Source organism: Copadichromis virginalis, linkage group LG11 (assembly GCF_057382275.1).
Source record: "Copadichromis virginalis isolate Kocher_CV1m ecotype Utaka linkage group LG11, C_Virginalis_male_GT1.1, whole genome shotgun sequence".
Lineage (NCBI taxonomy): Eukaryota > Metazoa > Chordata > Actinopteri > Cichliformes > Cichlidae > Copadichromis > Copadichromis virginalis.
In genome coordinates this window covers 20,107,147-20,123,791 of record NC_140628.1, presented here as the reverse complement: position 1 = coordinate 20,123,791, position 16,645 = coordinate 20,107,147, and the positions used below count along the sequence as shown (strand labels likewise).

Genomic DNA, 16,645 nt, shown 5'->3' with positions numbered 1-16,645 from the left:
AGTTCTCTATTTCTCTTATATCTAAAATAAGAGTCTGGATGGACAAGAGGCTGTTTTACGCGTCGGTTTGTGCAACAGCGACGGTAAAACCATCGTGTCGCTCCGCCATTCGCTTACTTTATTTCTCACAAAACTTTCACAACAAAAGCACCATATCCTTTTCAGGCTTTTCAAAATAAAACATGTAATAACTATAAATGGCGCTAACACAATCTATTTGTGTATGATTGTCAGTCCAAAGAGGGAGAGAGGAAAGAGGAGAACATGAGGAGAAAGTACAAGATCAGGAAGAACAAGGTAAGAAAACAGACAGGGAGTACTAACAGGTGTGGAGATACAGAAATTATTTTACTGCAACAATATAACCTGCATTATTAACATTGCATTAATAATATACCTTACAGCATTGATATTGCATTAAAACCTTTCTGTCATCGTTGTATTTTTACTCAGTTGTATATAGTATTTGTATTTGTATTCTATTTTTATCTTATTGTATATTTATTTTATTTTATTCTACTGTATATAGTATTTTATTTTATTCTATTCTGTACAGTTGTGTACTGTATTTATTCTTATTGTATTCTAATTTTTGCCTCATAACTTTTGCACTGTCCACTTCCTGCTGTGACAAAACAAATTTCCCACGTGTGGGACTAATAAAGGTTATCTTATCTTATCTTATCTTAAAGATGTTTATGAAACTTACTGCTATTAACCTTTTTCTTACAGGTGCAGCCCTAGTCAGTTTATACACACATTGCATGTCTGTGCTTTATTCAGAGTTGATGCTCAGTCTCAGTCTATTGAAGGTTTCAAGCTTCGATAAGCGCGATGTCTCAGTCGATATATTGTGGGTGACTTGGAGCATAGAAGGATAGACACATACACGCTTACAAACACATATAATCCAAAAACCTGCCAGACCAAAGGCCTGAAACTCATTTAGCTTCTGACTGCATTTTAGTCTACTTGGTAACAGATGACAGAAGACCCGTCAAGAAGAGGACAAGCCCTCAGGGACCATGTAGGCTTGAAATTTATTGCCATGTATGGAAGGTGTTATAGAAAAGGGAACTTTGGTGTCTGTTTTTAGCCATTTAAGATGTACCATTTACTGCAAATCGATGTATCTGATCTGTAATCGAAGCGAGAAGGGGCGTGAACCCTGATGTTATAAAACACTTCCACGTGTATTCTTAGCAGGAGACGTTTTGCTGGTGTGGTGCTGTATACTTCTCCTCCTGCGTGTGTTTAATAAACTCCTTGTCTGATTGCACTCTCCTGGGCCTCTGTTGGTTTGTTCTGTTGCTCAACATTTTCGAATTCGGGACACAGGCAAAACAGAAACTGTTAAACTAATTTTACTCGTACAATCTGGAAGTTGTGTTCTCCCTATATTAAAGCTGCTGTACAGAATCTGCAAAACAAACTGGGTTGTCAGCCCTGGCACTGCATTACCATATTGAGCTTTAGTCAGAGGAAGTCACGGTTGCCAAAAACTTTTTGAAGCTCAAGAATGAGGCTGGTGCCATCCCAGATATGTTAACATTGTACAATCTTCTGGATAATCAGATCGTCCCCACACTGAAAACTGTTATTCAGGTTGCCCTAACAAACCCAGCTAGCAGCTGTAGCTGTGAAAGGTCTTTTAGTGTCTTGAGTCAGCTCCATACCTGGCTGAGAAGGACCATGGGTCAAAGCAAACTCCAGCACCTGGCTGTGATGTCAGTTGAGAAATGCTTGAGAAACTTGACCACCAAAATGTGATAGACAGATTTACCAACCTCAAGGTGAGGCGACATAGGATAAAAGAAAAGAACAAATCTGCAGAGCCATAGTAGTATCTGCAGTAAAGATCTTTTCATACATTGTATACATTGTACCAGAGGCCAAGGTGTCTCAATTTTTCTAATTTTGTAATAATATTTTGTACATTTCAAGGACTCATCTATTTTTGGAGTGTATTTTTATGTATCTGTATTATATTATACATACACATTAAAAGTGAATCTCTGTCCAAAAAATGCACTGAAGTTTACTTTTTACTCACTGTGAGCATCATTCATTATTTTCCCGCAGTAATTAATGTTAGGATGTGTATTTTTTAAAATTCAAATCCATTCTTCTTTGGCAGCATTTAAATAACCTTTATCAGATTTGATGGTTTTGTTACAAACTTTTCAAAAAAGTGTTTTGCTTTTCTTTCACAAATGTGGGGATTCAATTGTGTTAAAATGTACAAAACAGTGATGTCATGTTTTGTGACGAGGACCCAGGCACAGAGAGACTTGATGAATTTAAGAATCTCATGATTTAACAAAGAAATTTGCAGACTTGCACAGAGAGGGTACAATTATGATGAGTGATAATGGAGATGAAGACAACAGACGATGAGGACAGGGAGGAACAGGGGTTTAAATACACCAAGGAGACAGTCAGAGGGAACTCGGGACAACTGGAGACATTTAAGGATGCAGGGACTGACAGAGACGGGGAAGAAGTCTCATTATGACGAGTAAAGTTTACCTTGCCTGGCTGGGCAGCTCTCTGGGTGCTCAGCACCCCCAAAACTCTGATCCTAGAATCACCCCTCGTGTCTATGTACATTTTCTTTTCCTGGAAAGTGCCCACTTCCACACCTTCTCAGAGACTCTTTGTCAGTCTCTGACTTAGAAGATATACATGAAAAACAACAAATCAACACTAATTGCTTACCAGTTAACTTTCTTTAGAGGCTTCGTCAGCAGCACACGGTGAGGCTGCTACAATGAAATGTCAATACAAACAGAAACATCTGATAAATATCAATGCTGTATGGAAGTACTCATGGATGAAGAGGTGGGAAATATATAATCATGTTTTTTCCTTTGTTAGGAGCAAACAATGAACAGAGGGAGACTCAGACAATACATAGTCACAAGATAATGAGGGGAAAAGAAACACCTGGGGAACAGAGGCAAAGCTCGATGACTAAAACAAGGGACAGAATACAAACAACTTAAACTAGTACATAACCCAGAATCACTGAAACTAGGAATACTATTTTAAGTTTATAAACACTAAACATGGAGTGAAAAATGAGGATATCAAGAACAAAGGGATAACCACAGAGAAATTACAACTAACTTGATACAAAGGGATATTATATACAACACAAAAATGGCAACAGACCAGACACGGGAATATAAAGAAACAAACGAGGAAATGATGAAATCAGACGAAACTCAAAACACTGGACCCAAAGACCATAATAAAAACCAGCTTAGTAATTTGTATCATTGTTACATCTGCCATTTTGTGCAAGCTAAGGCTCATGGTTAACTTAAGGCTTAAGATGGCTTAAGCAAACAAAAACATATGTTTATGGTTTTAAAAAAAATTACACTGATGGTGTATATAAGTGTCAAAAATGCATTAAGTTGAAGGTAGCGCGGGCTTGCTGAGAACATAAAAGAAAAGAGATCAAGCCTAGCAGCCCCTGATCTGAATTGGTTCTGAATTGTAGGGCCGATCATATCAAGACAGGAGAGTTACTAAAATGACATAGAGATCAATGATTTGCAGCCTTGTTACATTCTGATTAGGAAAGTTCTCATTGAAAAATGTTACCAGTTTTAATGGTACCTTCAGAAATAACCATCTCCCTCTGGGTCGTGCAGATTTTTTATTTTTTTTTATTTTGTAAAACCGGGTAACCTGTTTTCTGTTGCATGTAATCAGAGGACTACCTGTTAGTGATGTGTCGATTGCGAACAAAACGGCTGTTAGAGCCGACTCTTTGAAGTGAACGACATGTTTTTTCTTTCTCTCACCCTCTCTCGTGCACTTTTTTCCCGCTTCACTCCGCATGCGAGCCTTGTGCTTGCTATGGGCAGAGGGGGGAGGGGCGGTAGTTACACTCGCAGTAGCACAGGAAGAGAGCGGGAGGGAAAGACAAAGAATGAGAGCTGGGGACAACAACGTCACATTAGAAAGGTATAGTAATCATGCACAACTATTTTCAGTTGCCGATGATAGAGGATTCAGAAAGTTTACTCATGCAGGCCCATATGACAGAGAATGTGCATCTTCTTTTTGTTTTGCACGTTTTAATTTATATTTAATTGTGTTGTGGTTTGCAGTGTTTTGTGTTGTTTCACTTTAAATTTGTTTAAAAAGAAAACACTGAAAATTTAAATACTTAAAAGTTGAAATGTAAATAGTTGGTCTTTGTATTATATGATTTATTTACTACATTTTATGTGGAGTGAATAAACAAAAGTATATTTACGGTGGCCCCTAGAGACAAAGCATGTACAAACTCCAAAACACGTACAAACTTCGAAGCATGTGAAACCTCCAAAACACGTAGAAACTCCAAAACACGACAGAAGTGCTCAAGGATGCTAGGGACAGTGTTGAGCTTACCTAGTGGCTAGTGATGGGTCGTTCGCGAACGAAATGGCTCTTAGAGCCGGTTCTTTGACGTGAACGACGCGAGCCGGCTCCTTATCGCGAGCCGTCACGTGGTTTTTTTTTTGTGTTTTTTTTTTTCTTTCTCTCAGCCTCTCCTCTCGCACTTTTTTTCCGCTGCACTCTGCAAGCGAGCCTTGTGCTTTAAGCTGGGCAGAGGGGGGGAGGGGCGGTAGTTACACTCAGTAGCACAGGAACAGAGCCAGAGAGAGAGAAAGAGAGGCAGGGACAACAACATTAGAAAGGTATAGTAATCATCCACAACTATTTTCGGTTGCAGATGATAAAGGATTCAGAAAGTTTATTCATGCAGGCCCATATGACAGAGAATATGCATGTTCTTTTAGTTTTCATATTATAATTTATATTTAATTGTGTTGTGGTTTGCAGTGTTTTGTGTTGTTTTCACTTTAAATTTGTAAAACAAAAAAGCTGAAAATTTAAATAGTTAAAACTTGAAATGTGAATAGTTGATTTTTGTATTATGTGATTTATTTATTACATTTTATGTGGAGTGAATAAATAAAAGTATATTTACGGTGGCCCCTAGAGACAAAGCACATACAAACTTCAAATCACGTACGAACTCTGAAGCATGTACAAACTCCAAAACACGTAAAAACTCCAAAACACGTAAAAACTCCAAAAGACGTAAAAACACGTACAAACTCCGAAGCACGTAAAAACTCAGAAGCATATAAAAACTCAGAAGCACATAAAAACTCAAAACACGTACAAAAGACAACAGAAGTGCTCCAGGATGCTGGGCGCAGTGTTGAGCCTTTGTTATCTTGTGGCTACACAAGCCAGCAAGTACCAACGACCGGATTTGGTGTGTGGTAGTAACAGGTAAATGAACTTTTTTTTAAATTATTTGAATATATATGAGTGCCTGTGTATAAATACACAAACAATACACACATGCTTTCAATTGTGTAATTTAAGTGATCTAGTAGCTCTGCTTTGGAAGTTCAGTTCATGCTAGAAATGTGTTTTGGAGTTTGTACGTGTTTTGTCTCTAGGGGCCACCACTTTTTTTACGTTAGTAATTCCTTTTGTGCATAATTTTATATTATTGTTAATAATAAATTAATTAAAGCAACAAAACAACCTGAAGAGCCGGTTCGGAGCCGAAAGAGCCGGATCTGTAAAAAGAGCCGGAAATCCCATCACTACTAGTGGCTACACAAGCCAGGAAGTACCAACGACCGGATTTGGTGTGTGGGAGTAACAGGTAAATGAACTCTTTTTTTAAAAGTTATCTGAATATATATGAGTGCTTGTGTATAAATACACAAACAATTGTGTAATTTAAGTGATCTAGGTAGCTCTGTTTTGGAAGTTCAGTTAACGCTAGCAATGTGTTTTGGAGTTTGGACATGCTTCGGAGCTTGTACGTGCTTTTTGGAGTTTGTGCGTGTTTTGGCGTTTGTACGTGCTTTGTCTCTGGAGGCCACCGTATATATTTATATATAAACATGTATAAATAAAACCACATTTTTTTTTACATTAGTAATTTCCTTTGTGCATAATTTTATATTGTTGTTGATAATAAATAAATTAAAGCAACAAAACAACCTGAAGAGCCGGTTGGGTGCGGAAAGAGCCAGCTCTTTTTAGTGCCGTTATTCCCATCAATACTACCTGTTTGGTTGTTGTGGGCAGCCTTGACTTGAGCTCTGACATGAAATCAAACTCTAAGCTGGTGTGTGTGTTTGTGTGTACGGGTTCTTACTATCTTGATGGGGACCAAAATCTGAAATTTACTATACTGGTGGGACCAAGAGCCCTCGTGGGGACCAAAATCCATGGTCTTACCCCAAACCTAAAATCCAGGTTAGGTTTGGGGTAAGGGTTAGTATTAATTTTTGATGGTTAGGGTTAGAGTAAGCGGCTAGGGGAAGCATTATTTTAATGGGATATCCCCACAAGGATAGCAAACAAGACGAGTGTGTGTGTGTGTGTGTATGTCTGTGTTTGTGTGTAAATTCGTCTGAATAATTTGCCTTCCAGATATTATAATGCCTAAAATCTTATGTTCTGATGTCTGTCCTTCCTCCACATCATCCCCTGACAGTAGGAAGATGCTTTCTTTCTGTTCTCGGATTCCTAAAGCATGGACATGTGAGGCAGTTAGTCCTTCTATCTATGTCTGTTCTTAATATCATCCTCATGAAAGGCAAATGCTTTTAGCAAAAAATATTTAAATCTTTTTAGTTTTCAGTTATAGGGTGAATAGTGTAGTAGGTACTCTGCTGGCTGTTGTGATACTGAAACAACAACAAGTCCCAGAGTTAGACAGGCATGCACAGTATATGTTTGCAGCAAGATAGCTAGAACTGGCAGGTAGCTCCATGCCCTCCTGGGTTTTAATTGCACCTTAGAACACATATGCATCAACACTACAATGAGCGGGTGGAGGGAGGTTTGGAGTCTTCTCCCACCCCCATTCTCTGCGGCCTGCTGGAGCGGGAGGGCTAGTAGGAGGAGTTGGCCGTCCGACTGCGGTCTGGGGTGTGGGGCCTCCCTGCTGCTGCGGAGTCGGGGTGGTCTGCCTCTCCCCACCGCAGGGAAAAGGGTAACACCACCTGGGTCTGGGTGCAATTCCCCCCTCCAGGGGCAAGGGTACCTAGACCCGGTTTGTAGAGTACGCTTGGGGAGTGTGATTGTGTGTACAGCGTCTCTTTATGTCTGTCTCCACGTTGGTTGAGTGTGGAGTGAGTGCATATGAGAGCATGAGGGTGGGAATGGATGTTTGTGTCTGTGTGTGCCTGTATGTCTGTGTCTATATGTCAGGTTGGGTATCAGACGCCACCTCTCTGGGGACACCTCAGGCCCTCCAAGGTTTGGAGGCCTATCTCCACCCACCACCACTTCCCCTGCCGGTGGCGGACTCCCTCAGGTGTCGGTGTGTTGGTGGTTCTTTGTGTCTGGGGGTGGGCGTCCAGGTACACACCGGCTCACTCCTTGGCGGCCGCTTGTCGGGGCCTGGGGCCTGGGGCTCGCTCGGGCCCCTTTGGAGGTGGGGTGCCCCCGGCCTCTCGGCCTAGGGCTCGGTCACTCAGGCGCAGCTGGGGGCCGGCGGAGCTCACGGGCGCGTCACTGCAACTCCCCCTGACTTCTGCTCCGCGGCTGCTGGGCGAGCCCTCATCTGGGACTCTCCTCAGCTCTTACTGGGACAGTGGCGCGGCTGCCCCTCTGTTGGTCTTCCATGGTCTCTTGTGTTCTGGGGGCCTCTGGATGTCTGGAGTTTTGATCTCCTCCATACCCGCTTCACACCCTGGAGGACGGGGCTGTGGCCCCCCCACACTCCCTAGCAGATCATTACATGGAGAAACCTTTGGAATGCAAGCATGCTGATCCACACAGGTATGCACACATGGGTATTCACAGACACGGACTAAAGCTTTCTTGGCTGCTGCCTCAAAGCACACTGTGCGCTGTCTATCTTGCGTGCTGCACAATATCGTTTATCATTTAGTAAATATTGATATCTATGACTAGCTAGTTTATTGTGATGGTGCTTTGTTTTCTCTATTATTATGTTGCTCTTTGTTGTTTGCTGTCTCCTCTGTTTGTTTTTTTTGTTTGTTTGTTTTTTTTTTTTTTTTCTCCATACAGGTGACCCAGGAGTTCTTTTTTTTTTTTTTCTCTCTCTTCCCCCCCCTTCTCACCGTCTCTTCTCCCCTTTGGTTTTCTTTCTTTCTCTCCCCCTCTCTCTCTCATTCATTCCCCCTGTCCTATTTATTAAAAAAAAAAAAAAAAAAAAAAAAAAAAAAAAAAAGACAAAGGATGAACTGAAGCTCTGCCATCACGTAATGTCGCATACTGCTGTTTCTGATGTCATTTAAAAAAAAAAAAAAAAAAAAAAAAAAAAGATAGCTAGAACTAGCTGAGGGACTCTGTGGTTCATTTGCTGCATTTCAATATGCTGAGGAGATTTTTCCGTTATCTATTTTCCTATTTGCTTTTAAAAGAGATGTTTTGTAGTTTGTGTGTAGTCTGATTTACTTAGTGTGTTCCAAGTCAGATATCCACAGTATTTCTGATTTCGCGCCATTACCCCGATTCATAGCGGAAGCCGTTTTTTTTTACTTCCGCTTGCGCTGTTGTTGACAGTTGCGGGGTTACACCTTCACTGTTGATAAAGATTTCTCTCACTGCAGTTTCTTTTACCTGGAGTAAATGGCAACACATTGAAGGTGGATACACAGTAGAGATGTTTTAAAAAGCAGCGAGGACAGTTCAGTTGCAGTGCCTCACCCGTCACTTCTCACGGAGTGGGTAGATGACATGAAACTATAGCCCGATGTTAGCTACATCGACATTATTAATTACCTTGTATTTTCCGAAGGCGTTGATGGCGAGGAATTACGTAATTACAAGAGCACCGAGGCGTATAATTACCTGCACAGCAACAAAATTGATAAAGTACTGCTCAACAAACAAGGCGACTTTATTTTTCTTAAAGCAGCTGTAGAGCCGAGCCAGAGTATTAATCAAGCGAAACACTTAGCATGGGTAATGCTAAGAGAAAGTGGAGTAGTGGAGACAGTCGGCTGTTCCTGTATCGCCGGATTAGGGAGATCATGTAGTCATGCGGCTGCTATTCTGTGGAAGGTATATCACTTATCTGGATATCACAATGTTTAAATCACTGAAACAGAAACACTGGACTGGTCAAAGGCTGTGATTAAGGAGTCACGCTACTGCCATCTAGCCAAGTATTACGTGGAGCACTGTTTACATGTGAAAGCCACTCGTTAACTTTGTGTGGGCTGTATGCTGTACAATCACATGAAGATAAAATATTAAAAAAATAAAAGACTGCACATTAAGGTCAAATTTACAAGACAAGAAAAACTATAGTTATAAGAAGTGACACAGGGTAGTATAATACATGTTTGTTTATATATATGTATATTTGTACACACACACTACTTTGAAAAAAATTAGACTGTGGATGTATATTTCTGCATCAAAAAGTAACTGACTATTAATATGAAATGGATAATATGGGTGACTTTGCCAGTGTTTATATCTGTTTTGGATATGATTCAGGTGTATTGACCCAGGGTCATATCTATAACATGCAGGACACCGACCGTGTACTGCTTTTGTTAGTGTAAACTTCCTCATTATGTTAAATCTTGAGTATTGACAGTGAGAAAAAAATATTAATGTTTGTTACAGGTGCAGAATGCTGCGATCAGTGGAAAGACAGGGCTTGCGTGTACAGACGAGCAGCGCAGGTGGAATGCAGGGACAGCAAAGAACCTTGAACCTAACCGTCTAAGCCAGATAAACTTCAGACATCACAGGGCAGAGCAGCAGTACGATGTGAACTCCCGGACTGCAGTGACACAATCTTTCCCTAACACACCATATCACCTTACACATCAAGACTTTATTGACAGTGTTAGCAAAGCACCAGTGAAGCCACTTTTCCTCCTCAAGAATACATTGATTGGAAAGTGTTACAATGCCTCGCCATCTGCAGGTCCTCACCGCAACAGTAAAGTTGATGAGCAATTTTTTCAGCCACACCAAGCACACAGTTACAAACTAAGCTGTAATCCATGCAGGGCATTCTACCAGGCATACATTCAAGTTTCTGAAGAGCAAGCAGAACAATTACAAGAAGAAACAAAAGAGCAAAGTGCATCTGATTTGTGGCACAACTGCAGGAAAATCAGACTTACAACAAGCTCTGCTAAAAAAGTTCCAGTACATGCCACCACAAAAAATGACAAATTTTTATCTGAGCACATGTACCCTTCCCTTAATTATGAAACAAACTATGGTAAAGAAAATGAAGTTAGAGCTTGTCTTCAGCTGAAAGAACAGGGTATGAGCCAGTCGGCTCAGGGGGTTGGGAATCGCATCTGTAACCGGAAGGTCGCCGGTTTGATCCCTGGGCTCTCTGTCCTGGTCGTTGTGTCCCTGGGCAAGACACTTTACCCTACTTGCCTACTGGTGTTGGCCAGAGGGGGCGATGGCGCGATATGGCAGCCTCGCTTCTGTCAGTCTGCCCCAGGGCAGCTGTGGCTACAACTGTAGCTTGCCTCCACCAGTGTATGAATGTGAGAGTAAATGAATAGTGGTATTGTAAAGCGCTTTGGGTGCCTTGAAAAGTGCTATATAAATCCAATCCATTATTATTATTATGAACATCCTTCACATGGGTAGTGTTATCAGCATCCAGGAGCCATGGCTCTCTGCGAGTCCTGACGGGGTCATTGACTCAGATGTGCTTCTAGAAATAAAATGTCCTGTGCAGACTTATCCTTCACTCACGGAGCAGCTTACCCAGAAATGCAGCGATATCAAACTGGTAGATGAGGAACTGCAGCTGCAGAAAACTGGCAGCAGAGGCTATTACATGCAAGTGCAACTTACAATGTTTTGCACAGGGCTCAAGACTGCCACACTTGTGATCTGGACACCTACTGAGCATGTTTCATTTACAGTGCAATATGATGAAGCATTTGTAAAGGAACAAGTAAAACACTTGAGAGGGTTTTACTTCTCATATTTCTTACCTCGACTTGTAGAGGAGTATGCAGCAGGACGGTTTCAGTTAAATGAGAGATACTTGAAGATAATGGGCAAGGTTTAATACATGTTACAACTATAAATGGGACAGTCAGACACCAACATGTCTGCAGAGTTTGGTCTCTGTCTTGTGAATGAAAGGAGACATTCAATATGAAATCTGTTAAATATTTCAATACAACTAAAATGTACGTAGTTGTAACATATGGTGGGAAATGAATGACAAACTGACAACATTAAATGTTGTGAATAGTTCTGTATTTCTGTAATCTTCCAACACAAAAAAATGTCAAGAATGCACAACTAATTATTGTAGATTTGAGAAAAACATTTTTTTTTTTTCATTTAAGAAATTTATCACATTGTGGTTGAATAAAAAAGTAATAATTGTTCAATTGATTGATTGCAATTGTTTTATTTATATATATATACACGCATACGCACACACACACACACACACACACTGTATCACATAACCTTTCTTCTAGAACACAAGATAAAAACGTGAGACCTGGAATTATTTACTCTCTACATATATGTACATCAAATTTTAAAATAATTACATTACACTACATTTACATAATTACATTATGTCCTGAGTAACCATCTTAATATCCCCGAGTCCACAATTGTTCATAACATACACAATTATTGTGTATCACGAATGAGATCCTCTCTTAAGTTCACTAGAGCAGCACATATTCTCAGTATCTTGTCTACTTTAGGAGCCATGCTTATAGGAACAATTTGTGAAAGTATTTTGTAGACTTTCAAGCGTCTGATTGCTCTTTCAACATGGATTCTTACATTTGCAATCCGACGTGTGTATGTTACCTGTTCCTCAGTTAGCTGTCTACGTTTTTTTGTGAAAGCGGGTATTACTAATCTAACTTTTCTCTCAAAGAGTAAGTCTTTAATTGTAAAACCTCTATCTGCCATGACTTCATCACCAGGTTATAGATATGTTAATATTCCAGAGTCCATTGTGATAAATTTGTCACTACATCGGCCGCCATATGCCGCAGACACAAACATGATTAGTCCACATGGTGCAACAGCAACCAAATATTTGACTGTGTTGTGTGAATAATAATGGCTGTATGATTCCCCTCTTGAGCCCAGATTTCTGGGTTTCTGTAAAAGGGTCTCACTGCAGTCTATAATGCATGTAGTATTTGGAAAGTTCTTCTTGAAGGCTTCAGGCATAGTTGCTTGAATAGTTTCTTTTGGCAGCCATGGAATTAATGGTCGGAGAACTTCCTCCAGCTTGTCTAACCAGTGTGTGATGATCTTGCTGGCCATGCTTTGTGATATATGAAGCTGGCGGCTTAGGTCACCTATTACACGGTTACTCTTTAATTTCATAAGTGTCATGAGGACTTGATCTCGGACAGGCATTGTAAATTCATTGTTGTCATATCCTTCCAGTGTCGACACAAGTGTGTTAAATGTTTCTAAGGCTATCCCAGTGTACAGCAAAGCGTCTGCATCATTTTGAAGAATGAAATATGCAACTTCATCACACTGAGTCATCTTATCCTGCACATCTTTTCTGCGAGACCTATTGCAGTATTGATGGTCTTGTTGCGAAGGATCCTCCCACTGTGTGTGGACTGAGTGCAGATGTGGCTCAGGGGGTTGTGTGGAGATGCTGGCCTGGTCTAATTCCACTGAACGTAACACTGTGGAGTCTGAATAAGACAAAAATATGATCAGATGTACAGTCAAACTGTTAGCATAAGAGAAACTGTAAAGTGTCACTTAGCTTATTATATTTTTATAAAATATGAAATTTCTCATTCTACATTTTTTCACACAAATGCAAAATCATAAATGTCAACATAAAATGTTCCTAAGTCCCCTAAAAATTTGTCACAATTTTATTCAATTACTGTGATTAGATTTTATTTTACATTCTAAAAAAAGTCACAACTGTTGGTATTTTTGCAAAGGTTGCCTTTAACATTTTTACTTGAGTTTTCTCGACTTGAAAAAACATGTTCTTTATAAACACAAACCTAAGACTTTTACAGCCCTTGGAGCTAATCTTTTGGCATTATTATTATTATTATAAACTTTCGTTAAAATTGAGACTTTGCTGCTAATAACTAGAGATGGCACGATACCACTTTTTTATGTCCGATACCAATACCGATATCATAAATTTGGATATATATATAGACTATATATTAGACTTAATAGTTACTATATACAGTAATGGACTTCTATTCATTTTGCATCAAATTAAAACTTTGGGTGTCAGATAATTATTTATTAAAAGCTAGACATTTTAAATGAGAATAAGAAAGAAAAGTATGTCTTTGTGCCCCCTTTTCCCTGTTAATGCCCTATCGGCCCCCCTGGCTAAACTTTGCTAGATCCGCCCCTGCACAGTTACCAGCTGTCAGCTACGTAGAAAAAGATCCTGGTGTAGAAAGTAACATTAAATACATTCTAACAACAGCTTATCAAGCTTAAACGTGCTGCTGTTGTTCAGCCGCTGGTTTCCTCTTTCTGGTGCAAAGTGGGCCAAAAGCAAACTAGAGACACGGACTCGCGACAGAAAAGCCGATCAGCTGATCGTTAAGCAGTTTCATGATTGAAGTAGCAGCAGGAGAGGCAGTCGCTCCATATATCGCTTGTTAAGCTTAACGCAGGAATGCTTTACAAACATTCAGGGATGGACTTACACACTTGCTTTACTTCTCTCGGGATAACTTTGTCGGAGATGAAATGCCGGGTTGCTAGCGAAGCTCCAAATGCTATCCAGACCACCGACAGGTCCCGCATGCCACAGCCGCTCTATCACGTGATGCATACTGCTCCGACGTGCTAACGTTCTGAGGTGAGTTACGGCGTGTTGCAAGTTTTGTGAGGTGCTTTCGTGATATTTAATGGATCGGATTACATTTTTTATTTTTCTCCGATATCCGATCCAGTAATTTAGGTCAGTATCGGACCGATACCGATACGTAATATCGGATCGGTCCATCTCTACTAATAACCAGCTAGTGCTGATACTAACGCCATTCACCATAGGCTATTATTTAGTAAAAGTAAAGAATTGCGTGATTAAAATGCGAAATGGTGGCAAACCACATTTACACTTTCACTTACCGGGTACAGATTCTGTGTTTTTGTTCGTATTACTGGAAGCTGTCACACTCAAAGTGGTCCGAGTGAGCTTTCTTCTTTTCTTCGGTGGGGGTCGGTCATAGCCCAGATAAAGCTCCGGGTCGGGGTGTAGCTCTGTGGGCTTTTTATCGATAAAATGAAAGGAGCAAACATAAACTCTCTTTGGAGGGTGTTTGAGTCTTAAAGCTGCCCGCCACGCTAGTTTCCGATCCTCCTTCCGCGGCATAGAGTGCAGTGCGTAGGGCGGTGGGCACGGACAGGCCTTTCTAAGTTGTTGATGCTCAAGGCAAAATGTTTCTAATGCGTTTTTCAGTTTTCTTGAATTATTGTGGCAGCCGACGACAGCACACGTTGAACCCGAGCTCATCTTCGAACAGGTAAAGCCACTTATTACCGCACAAAGTAACTGATTTTGTTGTTAGCAACGACTGAACGCTGGGTCTCGCTTTGAGTAACCGGAAGTATAAAACCGGACAACGGAAGTAGTGGTCTGTCATGGCAGCCTACGTACGCTCTTACAGAAACCTGTGGATAGAACACTGTGACATCCTGTTAGATCAGCGGTGAAGCAGTGTGTACGTCAGGTTTGTCATGAAGACACGCAAAAGCATTTGATCGGCATGTTTTTATTCACAGGTTAAAAATACATAGAGATCAAAAAATGTTGAGTCTCTGACAGTGTAATAGATGCAGATACTAATAAACATGGTTTAACAAGCTCGAAGATGAAAAAGTTATGTACATAAATAGAAATCTTACCAAATGTAATCTTGAAAACCCTTAAAAAACACATTTCATGTAACATTGGTTGTTTTAATCAGTAAATCAATAATCACAACTTTAAGCTGAAGCAAAACCACAAAGGGTTTTATCTCTATAAAACTCCAAAATGGAAGGGCAACCAGCAGATGAAGAATGCAAAAATGATGGGAGTGATGGAGTGAAATGATTCGGTGAGATCCTTGTTTTCTTGTTTTTGACATGTGCATTGAATGTATGCCTATGGCCACATAATACACAAATATGACCAGGAATGGGACCACAAAGCCCATAAGAAAGCGAAAAATGTGGAGACTCCATTTTTGTTCATGTGTGAATATACACAGTAATGTGTCCCATTATCTCCTGTGTTAGAGGAGTAGTCTTTATTGTAGTTCCACTTAGGTTATGTATTTCCCTTAGCAATTATTTATTGTTGAATACATTTTTCTTCTGCTGGAAAGTACCCAGGCTTCACACCTCCTTAGAGACACTTTCCTACTCGCTTACTTATCAGGTGGACGTGAAAAATATGGAGTGCCAGGACTGCCATAATGAATTAATTAAATACACCATTAAATAATTAATTAAATGTGGCAATAATTAATTAAAATTGAAATTAATTAATTAAATAAATAGTTATGACACATTTAATTAATTAATTATTGACACATTTAATTAATTATTTATGTATTTCACATTTTAATTAATTATTGACACATTTAATTAATTATTGACACATTTAATTAATTATTTAATGATATATTTATTTATTTCATTTTGGCAGTCCTGGCGCCTGGCTCTCATCATGAAATAATTTTATCTGTCAGCCTCACCCATCAAACTCAGGGGGCGGGGTTAACGCTGATCGAGTCAAAACCATTGCTTTGGCCTGGTGGCCATTGTTTCTAGCACACAACAACCGGCATGTGGAAGCTAACAGAACTGAACTTTGAAAAACCCTGTTTGTGTGTCACCAAATACCGTTTTAATATTTTTTTTAGCCAAGAATGTAGTGGTTTAATCTTCATGTGTCTGGTCGGTTTGTCAAGATACAGCCTCTTTGCAAAAGTGCTTCGATGATTTCGGAGATGTCTGCCCAGTCTCACGGCAAAGCGTGGGATAGACCCGCTCGCCTCGCAAGCAATCCCACCGACAAAGCGAAGGCCCTGGTACACAGCTGTAGTAACCCCCGCTGACTTCTTTTACTGAGGTTATATTTATCGGTGTTTTATTTCCTGATGTTCTTATGTGTCCTACGTGTTTCAGTCGCCAATTCTGAATTATAACTAACATTAAAAACATGTTTAAGGAGGAGAGAGAGCAAATAAATCTGTTTAACATCTGATCTTTGGGTTTTTGTTCAGTAATCAGCGTGACCTGTGTATAAACGCATAAAAGAGATAACGTTGGTGTTTCCGTCATGTAGTAACTGCTGGCTTTAACTGTACAAAGGTTGTTCGACACTATGAAACACATACAGACTTCATGATGTTCGGCTAATATTTTTATTGTGAATATTAATCATGCTGACCTCGCTCTGTACACCACGCAGCGAGGTCAGCATATCCACGATATCCTCAGCTCCATGAGTTAACACAGAGTTTCCCAGCTGACTATCTAACTGCCAACTATTCCAGAGACGTGAAAATATACAGCATAAAGAAAAGTGTAAGAGACTCAGCAGCAGATTAGAATAACAGTTATAGATTTAATAAATCACCAAATGAATCCAAGAAAC

The 16,645-nt window shown here is 40.0% G+C and overlaps 1 long non-coding RNA gene across 1 annotated transcript; it reads left to right on the top strand.

Moving 5' to 3' along the window:
• The first annotated feature begins 225 nt into the window (after positions 1-225).
• LOC146698428 (uncharacterized) lies at positions 226-1,279 on the top strand. Its single transcript, XR_014922907.1, has 2 exons — positions 226-297; positions 733-1,279. It is a non-coding gene; the product is annotated as an uncharacterized LOC146698428 (long non-coding RNA).
• The last annotated feature ends 15,366 nt before the right edge of the window (positions 1,280-16,645 follow it).